Raw genomic sequence first — 15242 nt, 5'->3', positions numbered from 1 at the left:
ACTAGTTGGTTCATCTGCCCCCTGGTGGTCGGTGCACGTCATAGCAACTGGTTGACTGTCTGCCCTTGGTGGTCAGTGCACGTCATAGTGAGCGGTTGAGTGGCCTTAGAATATCATTAGCATATTACACTTTGATTGGTTGAACGGACAACCAGACACTTAGCATATTAGGCTTTTATTGACTGAACGACCGAACAGCAGAACAACTGTCTAAACGATCTTCCAGATAACTCCGTTATGACACCCACTGGTGCCAGGCCAGCCAAGGCAGGTGCGATGCGATTGGTTGGGGGGCCCACCATCTCCCCATGATCCCCCACAGAGGGAGGCCCAGGCCACCAGCCAGTGGGATGATATTCAGGGGGCTCCACGATTTCCCCAAAGAGGGAAGCCCAGGCCACCCTCTGCGGGGTGATCAATGGGAGAGGGCTCCGTGATCAATCGCCCCACAGAGGGAGTCCCAGGCCACTGGCCAGGGGGTGATAGAGGTGGGGGGAGCTCTGTGATTGCCCCAAAGTGGGAGACCCAGGCCACCCTCTGCGGGGTGATCGATTGGGGGGCTTCACAGAACCAGGCAACCAGGAGTATGTGATGGCGGACGCAGGCAGCCGGGGCTGCAAAGGCTTACCCCTGCATGAATTTTGTGCATCGGGACACTAGTTATAATGATAAGAATAAATCATGTTTAAGGATAAATTGTGTTTAGTCAGGTTGAAAAATGTGCCTCTTCTCCTCCAAATCTTTAAGTCCAGTAAAAGCACTCCATTTCCCTGTATTTTGGTATATTTGAAAATGTCAGGAAATCCAGGCAGGGTAAGCCTTTAGATTATAGTCACTACCCTTTGGGTTATCTTGAAACCAACATGGTATACCCAGTTTCTCTCTCTCTTTTTCCCCCTCTTCCATTATGTATTATATTTTGACCTCTTATTCTTCATTGCTTCTTATCCCACATCCTACACAAGTGAAGTCTTGTTGCGTTTGCCTTCTTTTTGGCTAAATTCTGCTCTCAGAATAGGATTTCAAAGGTTAACCTGCATTAAAGTGCACATGATTTGGGAGGCTTCATTGAAATCCCCCTATGGGATTTAAAGAGAAAGGAATAAAATTCTAATTGTAGAATTTTAGACATAAGCAAAACTGTGCAAAAGGAATATTTTAAGGCAGAATTACCTTCCCAAAAGTTCTGGAAAATACCACAAATATAGTCCTTATAATAAATGTCAAGACTAACCATACAGGCTGATGGCATAAAGCTCAATCTTCAGATTTTTATCTTCTTTCATTTCTGTCGTCTATAGCACTTCATGAGTCAACTATAGTGACTAATCATGGATTTTTCTCACATTATTCCCAAAATTCAAAATCTGCCAGCCCTTGGGGGAAATAGGGAAATGAAAATACTATTTATTTACATTTCATACACTGGAAATCATTAAATGTATTTGTAACTTGATTTCTTACCCTTAGACAATCAAGTATAATATCGTGTTAATGAACATCAACTTATGTAACACACTTTGTTTAATATACTTTCTTTCTATGGCAACAGATTTAAAAAAATGACAGATGCTAAATATCTAACAATAGATGCTAATTATGTGTGTGTGTGTGTGTGTGTGTGTGTGTGTATCACACACAAATATTTCAATAAGATGTTTGATGTGGACCTATGTGACAAAATCATCCAGCATTAGGAAATCTGGTTTGTATTACACTAGTGCTAAATGAGTTTAAATAAGGGAATGATTGGTATTGGAATTTCTTTTTTAAGTCAACAAGAAATGTTTTAAGTAATTAGAGTGTGTGCAATTCTTTCCTAGATGGTTAACAGCCCTCAAGTAGTCAAGAATGAAGCTGAGAAGATAGGTCTCTCTACATTAAAAAAAAAAGTTTGCCTAATCTTTCCACTTATTGTGTAATAATAGAAATCAAGAAAGCCAACAATGCTAGCTATGGGCTTTTATCTATACATTTCTCTTTGTACCAGCCCTAATATCATGAGTGACAAAAATACAAATTGTCCAGGGATAGTTAGAGCTTCTAATTAGGGAAAATGATTATGTCTTTTCAGCTTGATTACAGAGACCTTATATTTTTTTCTCCAAACCTGGGTGTGATTTGTCTAATAATGGAATAATGGAATCATACTTAAATTTTGAGATTTCTACTGCGTCTCTTGAAGATCTGGAATCTGATATTACAGGTTTTAAAGCATCTTTTGGCTAAATTAGAGATACAAAATAGAGCAATCAAGGACACAGTAGATTTATGATAATCCTCCAATCTTTTCCAAGTGAGCCTATGAAAACATAAAACCATGTCAAAATAAAAAAATACAATCTTTAGCATAATAATTCAGCAATAAAATAAATATTGTCATTCTCAAGAGTACTACAGTGTATATATACACATATAAGCATACATAACATATTATAAAATAGATGGGAAAAATGAAATAATAAATAAAACTAGAATCATTTTTATAATCCATATATATATATATATATATATATGCACTGATAACAAGGAAATGTATTATATTACATATTTTACATTATATATTAATAACACATATTGCTTAACCGTTTAGGATATAATGTGAAATTGAATGTATATCATAATGGTGTTTACTAATAAAGTTGGCTACAGAGCATATATACAAACTTGAGTGCATTGCTCAAATGTGTTGTATATGATAAAATATTTTTAAAAGCGGGTGCCATTGCCACTAGTGGTACATGAATTTGCATGTGGAATTCACTTACAGTGCCTGGAACCAATGCTGGTACTATAGCTCTATAATATCTGAACTGTGCATTCTTTGTTCTTTGCTGTATGTATCCCCAATGCCTAGCATACTTTTGCTAAATAGTAAGTATTTAATCAACATGTGTTCACTTGCACAGAGGACTGGAGTTCAACTCAAACTCTTTCCATCCAGAATTTTTCTGTCCTTCCACTTAACCACAATTTAGCACAGGTCCATGTGCCAAACAAGGAGGGTTATGCAATCATCCGAACTTTCTGTTTAGCAGAAGCATTAACAATCTCCATGCGATAGACTCTCCTGTGTTCTCAGAAAGAAAACAATCTTCTTTATGTTTCCTGAGGAAAGAGACTCAGTCTTTTCAGTCTCATCCACTGTCATGGTCAGGAGCATCTTCTTTGACTAGGAAGAGTCTAATGACACCAGAATCTCTCAGTAGGTTGGCAGGGCATGAAGCAGTTGAAAAGATCTAAAAAGACTTTGCTTATGGTTAATATGCTCAACAGGTATGTAGGCTATTTTGCTTTTGTGCCTGGGATTCAGCTTACCTAACCCACTTTGGAAGCAGCAGCCGGAAAGGGCTCTTTCTCACCTGAATGCCTAGCAGAGCAAGCCATCCACCCTCCAGGAAGTGTCTAGTCCAAGGGTCTGAATTAGAGGCACCTCCCCAGAGAAGATCAAAAGTTATGCTCCACCAACACAGAGACACTGAGAAATGGTTGAATGTGTTCTACATTAAACTGTCCTGGTGGTGAGCAGAGATCTGCCAAAATCTTTCAATTAATCACTTTTACCTTCAGGGCACAGTTAGGCCTGAGAGTATTTCAATAGGTTTTTATTGGAACAGGATTATTGCAGATATTAGACTATGTTGCACAAAGTAAAAATAATGTTATTTTTAAGTTGCTACTCTTGTTAAATAAAAGTTGGCAAGCATTCTTGGGGTCTGTATTGTGTCTGTGTATTTGTGTGTGTGTGTGGCTTTCTCCTGGGCCGTAAGCCTCACGGATTCGAAAAGTGAACAGCCATGAATTAGTTGGTAAATATATTCATATAATTATTTTTATTAATAATATGTCATAAATAGTAGAAGAAAGGTTTTGTGCAATTCTCTACAATACAATTGAGATATTTTTTCCTACATCTTCAGCAGTTAAGTTAATTAGAATCACCTGCATTTCCTTGGGTGGACACCAAATGGATTGCAAACAAAAACAGATTAAAATAGCTGCTAGAGCTCATAGCATACAGATGACAAGATGCACAAAAAGGACAGCGAAGCACTGAAAATGTTCACTTTTCAAACAATTCAGAGGAAATTTAGCTCTTGCAACTTCTCTGTAAAAGCTGCTTGTAAGTGTTTTGCTGAAAGGCTAGAATAGCTTTGTTTCTGATCCCTTGATGAGTGAGAGAAATGTTTAAGAAAGATCACTTTACAGAGAGATTCGGGCTGAAATGCGATGACTGTGATTCAAGCCAAGCCAAAAATTACAGTTCAGAATGAAAGGGGAGGTACGTGGTTTGGGAATCCATTTTCCCACATTCCTGAATCTCAATCATCCCAGCCAATGTTTTTAAAAAAGTCCAATGGAAAACAATGAGGTCACTTTGTTTAGATATTTTTATTTAAATAGGTGTGAAGGGATTGGGAAGAATGAGAGCAAATATATGAATTTTAAATCAATGTCTATATCATGTATGATGGGATCAAAGGCTCACATTTGTGTAACTATTAAGACTTCACCACAAAAGGAGCCATTTTTCAGTGTTTTCTTCTTGTTTGTGTATGCAAGCCTTTTCTTTCATGTCTTTAACTTATGAAAGAGTTTGTTGCTAAAATTTTAAAAAGAAAAACGTGTACCTGTGCATAGGCCATAGATTACTCCTTTCCAGGTTCTAAGCTTTCCTTAGGAATGGCATCTTGAAATTATGCTGACATGTTTGCTTAAAAACTACCAGATGATAATGGCTGAGAAATTCCACTATTTATTCTTCCTCCTCATACTTATTTTAAAAGAAACACTCTGAGCAACCAACCAAAGAGTGATTAATTTACATCAGCATAATCACAGCATAACAACAATGAAACTCACACATCAAAGACTGTCAGAGAATGATATGAGATGAACCAAACACAACCTCCAACTTCAATATCTTCCAGACACATGGAGTGTTCCTTGAAGACAAGAACTCACACTTAGTAATCACAATCATTGGCCAATATTGGTTTTCAAGACTAAGATTTTTAAAAAGAAGAAACATGTAAGAGAATATATCAAAGACTATTTCCAGATACATTGGTTCCCATGTTCCAGATATCATTTCAGTTGATTATCATTAGTCTTATCAAATTGAGGGTATTAGGTATCCTTGTGAAATTTCACAGGCAAACTCAAGGTCTTTCTGAGATGCTTTTTACTTTGAGATATTTCCTAAGCCTGGTATAATTCTATGAATATTTGTCTATCATCTTACAGGCTTTTTCCTGTTAGGCCTCAAATTCCTAGTTGAATTTAAACAGATATGTAAGAATTAATGAATAAGAAATGAGGAACCACAACATGGGACAGCATCCTTAGAGTCTCATTTCATTTTACCCAGGCATTAAGCAGCATATACAAATGGCTCCCATCTATATCAAACTATGTTGTAACTTGTTTTTCTTTTGTCTTTCTCCTTAGTTGCTTATTATTAAGTGAGAAGGCATGATTTTAAAGGCAATTGGTCCAGTAATAAGTCTGAGTGGCATACAAGTAGAATTAAATGTATGGAAGTTATATATGAAAATAAACCTGATACATAAAAGAATCATAGCAAATGGAAGCTAGGATCTAGTCCTCACTAGTGATTTGAATTTTCACAGGACTTTTTATACACTACTCTCCACATTTCTGGACTCTAATGGTATCGATTAGTATCTCTATACTTGAAATTTGTGAAATATTAAGGCAAGAACTAAGTATAACTATAAGGGGAAATTTAAAAAAAAATGAGGAATGACTGTGCATATTGAGGACAGATGGTTTTTGTGTTCCTGGTAAGATTTAAAGAATTCAGTGTGATTCAACTCTATTTATTAAAGTGTCCAATATCCCACTTAGAATTGGAGATATGGGAAACTACTGCAATAAATGGTTTCCCAAAATGTTTTCAACAATATAACTCTACACAAGAATATTTAATAATAGTTAAAAGCAATATAGCTGACCTTTCCCCCTATACACAATGCTCAACTACTATTGTCATAGACTTTTCAAGGCATGAGTGTTACAAGACAGTAATGTACTTAACACTCGGGATATTTTTTCTTTTCTGCTTCCAATTTTAAGTTTGTCTTCTCAGGTTCCCAAAAAGGACAAAGCTGGTTAAAGGTCAAGACCTGGCAGAATAGAAAATATGAGCTAGACAGATGATAGATAGACGATAGATGATAGATAGATAGATGATAGATAGATAGATAGATAGATAGATGATAGATAATTTTTTTTATCCTCATTCGAGGATATTTTTTCCATTGATTTTTTTTTAGAGTGTAAGGGAGGGAGGGTTGGGGTGGGGGAGAGAGAGAAAAAAAAACATCCATGTGAGAAAGACACATTGATTGGCTGCCTCCTGCAGATGCTTTGACCAGGTACATGCCTTTAATCAGGAATTGAACCCGAGACCCTTCTGGCTGTGGGTCAAGACTCTAACCACTGAGAAAAACCAGCCAGGACTAGACAAAAATTTTAACTGGAAGTCTTATCGATTTTATTTTCTATTATAACAGCTTAAACCATTTGGGGGAGGGGGCTTGATAATGTTCTTAACTACCCAAATTTTCAATAAAAAGTCCTTGAAGAAAAAACCAACATCCCTCCTTCTGATTCAAGATTCTCTATTTGATACTGTATATATATATTTTTTTAATTCTTATCTGAGGACATATTTTTTATTGATCTTAGAGAGAAAGGAAGGGGGAGAGAGAAATATTGATATGAGAGAGAAACATCGACCTGTTATCTCTCATACTCACCCCAACTGGGCATTGAACCTGCAACCTAGGCATATGCCCTGACCTGGAATCAAACCCGCATCCTTTTTGTGTATAGGACAATGCCCCAACAAACTGAGCCACCCAGCCAGGGCAAGTGTTTGATGCCAGTTTGTCCTTACTCCCTTTGTGCTCTTTCTGTTTCAGGATACTTATTTAAATCTGGACTTTGCCCCTATCTAGAACACTGGCTATACAAAAATATAAAATAATGGTTTATTTATTGGCATCACAGAGACTAAGCAGTTTTCTCAGAAATAAAATAAAAAACACCCTTCTCTTAGTGACCACTTTTCAGTCTAACATTTTAAAGAAAACTTTTAGCAACAAATGCTTGTCACGTCCTTACCTTATGCGGATAAATTTTTTCTTTTCTGTATGAATCTACAATAAAATATCTAGAAAAATATTTAATTCATGAATGAGTAATCAAAAATGGACTGTTACCGAAATCAAACAAACAAATGAAAAGAGTGAAGACATGAAAAGAGTGAAGACAATTGAAGATAAGTATCATTTTGATATCATTTTTAAAAGAAAAAGAAAAATGTGTTGCCATAATTGTCTCTATGAAACAAGAATTTATAGCAGAGACACAAGGATGGTAGGACAAACTATCAAGTTGAGATGAAAACTGTAAAAAAAGAGCAAATGAAACAAATGGAAGAGAAAAATATATCAATCTCGGTAATAAAAGGAACATTGGAAAAAGCATAAATTACAATAGGAACTTCTATAAACACAGAAAGGGATAGGAATGAGAAAATGAGGGGTACACTGATCCTGAACCCTGAATTAACATATTCTCCCAACATTAGAATTGGAGACATATAATTAGTATTTTAGTATTCATAATTTAATCACAGGTCATATAGGTCCCAGGGGCCAACAAATAAAATTATTATATAGCAGTATCTTTACAATCCAACAAAACTGTTGTGTTTAGCATTAAAAAGTCTATCTTGATGACAAACAATACAGGCCTTAACTTAGACAGACTAAAAAAACATGTCTGATTCTCCTTCCTTAAAAAAAAAAAATTTCCAGTGAAATAATAGAAAATATGTGCTGAAAAAAATATACAATAATGGTGCTGAAAACAGAAAAGGTGCCATCAGCAGACCAGAAATAGAAATTCCAGGAAGACAGAAAGCAGATGGGATCAAACAAGTGAAGAAATTAAAGCAGAAGAAACACCATTCCCAGACACCATAATTAGGCACAGTTCTTTCCGGAGATGTCCTAGAGAATATCAAAAATTGGAGTTAACGAATAAAAAAGAGCAGAAATTGGCAAGAGGATGATAAAAGAAAGTAATTTACTAAATATTGGCTCTAACATCTGGGATAGCTGGGTGCTTCTCCATTTATCCTGTAAGAAAGCACCTGCAGTAGCGGCTGGAGGCTGAGAGCAAGTTTCGCAAAGACAGAAGAGGATGGATGCTGGCATTTGAGGAGGAAGGTGGTAGAGAATGAGTCATCTCGGGTCCTCTACAACAGACCCTGTATAAGAGAGCTTTGCCTCGGAACAAAATAGTTAAAGTATTCCACAGCCCAACTAAAGTCCTGCTTGCTTTGGTAACTGAAGAACCTCTAGCCTACTGTCTACTCACCACCCATTCATTCTACAGGAGCCTTTCATTCAGCCTACCCATTTAATATTGAAGCCAGTTAAGGGGTGCGAGAGAAGAGAGATGTGTTCAAATGCAGAAATACTCATGACTATTATTTATCCTAATTAATTTGGTTTTTTAATCATATTTGTAATCTGATATTTGAACAATAGTCATTCTAAAGAGTTCTAGATGTAGAGAAGAGAGACAACAGAGGGAAGGATAAGAAAATGTTTTCTGCCCTATCCAGTTTGGTTCAGTGGATAGAGCGTTGGCCTGTGGACTGAAGGATCCCGGGTTCAATACTAGTCAAGGGCACATGCCTGGGTTGTGGACTCTATCCCCAGTGTGGGGCATGCAAGAGGAAGCCCATCAATGATTCTCACTCATCATTGATGTTTCTATCTCTCTCCCTCTCCCTTCCTCTCCTAAATCATATATATATATATATATATATATATATATATATATATATATATAAAATAATGTTTTCTGGTTGAAAGAGGCTAGACGTGGTATATCTGAGAGAAATTTTACTTCCACAAGTTTAAAGAGAAAATATTTTTATTTTTTTAATCCTGTGAGGCAAAGCAATTTACCTGCAAACCATCAAGAATCAATTTGATATCAGACCTAACAGCAGCAGTGCTAAAAGATAATGGAACATTATTTTTCAAAATTAGCAAAGTAAAATATTATGAAACTCAAATAAATATTCAAATCAGCAATTAATTATGAAGCAACAGAAAACAGTCATTCAGATGGAAGAGTAAGAAAAACTAATTATATAATTTTATGAAAAAAGAACATAAAAATAAATTCAAGAAAGAATAACAGTGGAATACAAGGAACAGTAGTTGACTCTGAGCTAGAGCCTCACTGTCCAATATGGTAGTCATAAGCCACATGTGGTTGTTATTTAAAATTAAATAAAAGAGAAATTTAGTTGCTCAGTTCCATTAACCACATTTCAAGTGATCAGCAGCCAGCCATATGTGGCCAGTGACTACTGGCTTGGATAGTTAATATATAGAACATATTTATCATCACAGAAAGTCCTATTGGATAGCACTTAATTTGAAAATATAAGAAACCTAGAGAGGGTGAAGAAGAGGACATATTAGACCTTGACTTTTGGAAGATCTCTGTGAAACAAAAATTTAATGTTGAATTCAATCTCACTTCTTTAAAAAAATAGTGACTCTTATTAATTCATAGATAAGTCATAAAATATTTTTAAAGAATAAGGTAAAATATTCTAAATTTGAGATTACAAGGAACAATAACAGAATAAAATTGGAAGTGATGAGGAAGAGGACAAGGGGAAGGAACAGTAAATGTACCAAGTTCCTTATTTTTTAATAGCAACAGGTAATTTGATATATTAAAAAATAGAACTAGACAAATGTAACTAATAATACAAAGAGAAAGAGGGTATATGGATAAGGGGTAGTAACTATCACTAAACTCTTTTCTGATAGGGAGTCAATAAATACCATTCTAAGTTAATAAATTAATAAAGAGAAAATTGACAATAACATAAATTCAGTAACAACAAAAGGAACTAAAGCAGAACTGTTAGCAAAGACTATCCTTGAACAACAGGTTAGAATAGGTACTTAGTTTTCATTGTAGTCTTTAGTGTGGTTTAATTTTCACTTTTACCAAGGATGTACATCACCTTTATGGTAAAAAACAACAACAACACCCTACTTAAAATATCTGTATTATAAAGCCATAAGGTTTTATACAGAATAAAATTAATCTTGTTTGAAAATAAGAATTGTGACGTATTTCTGAAGGTAATCATTCTTGAAGGCTAGGCATCTCACAAGAAATTAGTAATAGTTAAGTAAAGTCAGCAATAGATGCAGCATAGATATCAGCCATTGAGACAGAGTAGAGATGAAATTTAGAAACAGATTTCAAATGATATCCTGTACACTCATTCATTGAAATTAAAGTGTGTGAATAGTTAAGTTAGCCATGAAGGATTGGAAGCATTCATTTAGAGAAGGAAATTTGTGCCATTCAGAAGGGTACAAAACCTCCCCTCATATTGAGCTCTAAATCCAAGCAGGACCTTGAGAAAGACTGGAAAGAAATGTGCAGCAGTCTTTGGGGGCAGTCTGGGTGTTCCTGCACTCACTAGTTCTTGCCAGAGGGAAAAGAGACCAAAGTATTGCGAGAATGACTGTTCTTGCGGTAGCCCTGGCCTCCTGGGAATTGGGAAGTGCCATAAATCTCAAGAGTGGGACTGTTTTTGCAAATTTCCCAGCCCACATTTCAGACTCCAGAGGTTCAGATGCATTTTTTTTAATGTTTCAGAAAAACAAGCAGGCTTTGGGACACACCTTTCAACCAGACTCAAACTCCACATCTTGGTGATTTATCCATCCTTCGAGCTACCAAGAATGCTACCTATTTGTAACAGGCTCATCTGCATTGTTAAAAACTGCCCTTATTTTGGCAGATAAGCCAGTCAACTCTGGAAACAGTGATGGTCTCTTAGATTTCTTTTTGGAAAGTATCTTAAATTTATGGTGGGAATTACTCATGACAGCTGCATTCTTTCCATTGGGCTTAGACCACCATTTGGTCTAATCACTCCTAATTGTGTGTCTATTGTAGTCCACACTTCTTCAAAAAGTAAAAGAGCGAAAAGACTTTTGAAAATCCACTAAAGCAATAACCGGTGATTCGTGTCAATGGTAAACACTATTTTGAAATTTAAGAAGGTCAGCTGATGATGAACAAAATCCACATTTGGATGAATGTGGATTTCTTCAGAGATTTTTCACCACTGCCGTTAATGCTAGTCTGATTTTTTTTATGTAAAATGACTTAGTTTCATCGTGTTCCCAAAATATTTTTAGCATAACAGGCAAAATTCCTGTCAGTACTCATAGTCATGGTATTTTCTTGAAAGAAGTACTTCTCAAAGTAATTTTCCTCCAAACGTCACCAAAGTACAACATAGATACCTTGAAGACGTTGCTCATTTAAAAATCATAAGAGGTCTAATTATGTTTCCAAAATAAGTAGTTTCCAATCCAGTAAGGATAATGTGGTCATGAAAAGGATGTCCAAATCCACCAATTTACATTGGTTTGGTTTGGCATCACTTTTAAAGTTCTTGGAGCAAAAAAGAGGATGGCACGTGAATCATTGCAATGTGGGGAATAGTCCCAGGACTTGGAGTTTGCCATTCTGTGAACCATTCAGGGGAAAGCTAATCAACTTCAAGACTGCCCCTCTATAATTTATAACTGCTAAAATTCACTGATATGTTCCAGATTATTTTGCAAAATGTAATACACTCCTTTTTAATATGTACTTTGTCATTTTCACTCTATTGATGTAATTTAAAAAGTATGATAGCAGGGGAGCATGAGCCATTTAAAGCAGGAGCCACTAATGTCAGAGATTGTTATCCTTTGCAAGATAAATAGCATGGATATCTCTGAGTCTGAAGGGCTTGGAAGTTGTGTCAAGTTAGACTTAAATTACATCCAATATGGTTTGCTTTACTCCCTTCTACTTTCTGGTTTTTATGTTAAGCCACAAAGCAGTTTCTCTGCTGTGACTTAGTTCTATGACCACAGTGGTGGCACTGGTCTGAGTTACCCTCCCTGTCTTCATTCCCAGCCCTCCCTCCTTTTATCCCCAAAGAAAATTGAGTTATTAATTTAGGATGAGGCTGCTTTGTTTAAATCAGGGGTCCTCAAACTACGGCCCGCGGGCCACATGCAAATACAAATATTGTATTTGTTCCCGTTTTGTTTTTTTACTTCAAAATAAGATATGTGCAGTGTGCATAGGAATTTGTTCATAGTTGTTTTTTTTTTTTAAACTATAGTCCGGCCCTCCAACGGTCTGAGGGACAGTGAACTGGCCCCCTGTTTAAAAAGTTTGAGGACCCCTGGTTTAAATAGTATAGTGCTTTTCAATTGCTCATACATAATATATCTAACATACTGCTCTTTCAAATGTTTTTGATTACTGAACTTAAAAAAAAATAACTAAAAAGTAAAACAACCTTCCACTGAAATTTATGGAAAATCAAGGAGGTACTTCTTATGTTATAAATTTAAATTTATACTGAAGAATTTCAGTAATTGAAGTTTAGTTTATAACTCTAGACAACATATGCATTTCAATAACATAAAATAATATTAGAAAAGGAAGAGTCCTAAGTTCAAAATAGAAATGCACTTGATTTTGTATCTCCTATGAAGGAAGATGAATATTAAGGTGAGGCTTAGGAAGGGTCCTATTTACAATAAGAATATGTTGGAAGTCAAGTAATTGTATTTACTATTAACCTCTGCTGAGGGTCCAATTAATTAAGAAAACAAAAATCATTTATAAAAATATGTATAGTAATTTTTCTCATTTTTATTGTAGATGTTGACATCTCATCTTTAAGCATTACTTTAAGTAGGGCTAACTAGACTAATTCGTTAGAAAACAGGATTCTCATTTGGAGAATGTAGATCTACATATTCCATTGATGTTTTTATTTTCTAAAATATTCTGTTACTCAAATTCCTTCAGAGTAACTGATAATTCATGGAAAAAAATCAGGACCGCTTTCTTTTGGCCAAACTTTGTTTGTATTGGCAAGCCAGATGACAGTATTCACTATTTGTGGTTCTGAATGGCTCTTGACTACTTCCAAATCCAAAACCATTACCAAAGTCACTGAACTTGCCATCATGACCATTTTTCTATAGACAATATGGAGCCTCTAAAGGTGATTTTAGGGAATTCCAAAATATTTTCCTTAACGGCTACATGTTCAGACAAATCAAGCATACTCCCAACGGGGAAAACTTTGAAAGGGACACACTTACTTGAATGCTAAGTTTTAATATTTTTAAAATATATTACATTATTTAACATTTATATTTAAAACTAAGTACCAAATACTACCTAATGACAGAGCAAGAAAGAAATTGTTAATAAATTATAAAGTTCTGAGTCATTGTGCATAAGTTGAAGACCAACATGGTTCTATACCAAAAGTAGGAATCAAATATTATAAAAATTTTAATTAGGATAATTGTCACATTTAAGTTGTCAAATGTACAGTATACTTAAAAGCAAGCATACTGGAGTAACTTTGATTAATGGAGCTATTTTGTGCATCAGGAAAGAAGAATGTATTGATTTTTATTAATGGATATATCTTAGACACTTTCATATACACAAATAGGTGTCCAAACTTATTCTAATTCCTCACATATTCATAGTTCTCAGGAAAGGACAAACTTGATAACTTATTATTAGATTATTCTAGAATTACAAAAATCACACCAATTAGCCCGGCTGGTGTTGCTCAGTGGTTGAGCATCGACCTATGAAACAGGAGATAATGGTTTGATTCCCAGTCAGGGCACATGCCCAGAGTGTGGCTCAATCCCCAGTATGGGACATGCAAGAGACAGCAATCAATGATTGTCTCTTATCATTGATGTTTAAATCACTCTGTCCCTCTCCCTTTCTCTTTGAAATCAATAAAAATACAGTTTTAAAATCACACCAATTAATACATTTGCTACTAGCTATTCAATCTTAATGACATTATCCCAAGTTATTCCATACTTTATTATATGAAGGGTAAGAACCATTGTGAGGATGGTTTGGTGGGGCACAAGAACATTTAAGGCAGTGAACATACTTTGTGTGATACTATCATGGTGGATACATGTCATTATGCATCTGTTCTAAACCCAAGAATGTGCAGCAAGATTGAATCCTAATGCAAACAGTGGACTTTGAATGATTATGATGTATCACTGTAGGATCACCAGTTGTAGTAAGTGTGCTACTCTGGTGGAAGAATGTTGATGATGGAAGAGGCTATGCTTATGTGGGGACAGAGGAAATCTCTGTACCTCCCTGTCGATTTTGCTATAAACCTAAAACTGCCCTAAAAAGGTAAAGTCTTATAAAAATGATGAGTGATTAAAAAGTAGTAATACTAACTAAAATAAAAATAATGAATATTTTTTGTTTTGAATTATGCTGTTAATACCAGTATTACATGTCATGTGATTCTACCTTAACCCACGGATGAAATACTTTGTACAATGCCATACATTCCCTACAATAAATTTTGTATAAACAGCCATGTTAAATTAATAAAGAAGCTCATTTTATGTCAGCCGAGCTTTACAGAGCCTTTATTCTGCTACACTATCACAATAATTTCTACCAATGCGTTTAATACTTATGATAGCGGATTACAATGTTCAACCATGGTGCTGTGCCACCTTAGAGAAACTGCTGAGTCCCTGACCTCTGCATTGCTGGCACTCTCACCCGGGCCTCTCCAAGGGCATGGACACATCAGGGAATATATACTCTTGGCATTAAAAGTACATGATGAACATTTTTAGGGATAATGATAGTGTTTCTCTTTTAATTTTCCTGTTTCTTCATCATTTCGATGACCTGGTGTTGGAAATCACTAGATGCTGTAATAGATGTGTGGAAAACAAGGGGTTGGTCATCTAGAGCCACTGCCAGCATAAGTTATTTTGAATTATAGATGACCAGTTTTAAAATAAGCTGGAACAAATGTTACCATTTTGTCAAGGATTCATTTTAATTTTTTTTCTCCCATAACAGAGCACCCCATTACCTGTAATGCACTAGAAATGTCAAACTGAGAATACATCTGGAATAGAAATTTTATACTGCAGTTTGAAATAACCAGTTCAATACATGTCATGCTGTTGTGGCACTAAAAAACGAGAATGGACTAGAACAGGATAGGACAGGACAGGGTACAATGGGATAGGACAGGATAGGATAGAAAC

The 15242-nt window shown here is 35.5% G+C and overlaps 1 protein-coding gene across 1 annotated transcript in view; it reads left to right on the top strand.

Moving 5' to 3' along the window:
- Positions 1-15242, top strand: part of ARHGAP15 (Rho GTPase activating protein 15) — a 650587-nt gene that overhangs the window by 428687 nt on the left and 206658 nt on the right. The gene's annotated exons all lie outside the window — the stretch shown is intronic.

Source organism: Myotis lucifugus, unplaced genomic scaffold (genome assembly GCF_000147115.1).
Source record: "Myotis lucifugus unplaced genomic scaffold, Myoluc2.0 scaffold_32, whole genome shotgun sequence".
Classification (NCBI taxonomy): Eukaryota; Metazoa; Chordata; class Mammalia; order Chiroptera; family Vespertilionidae; genus Myotis; species Myotis lucifugus.
Note: the sequence above shows the minus strand (reverse complement) of the source record. Positions and strands in the feature narration are given on the sequence as shown.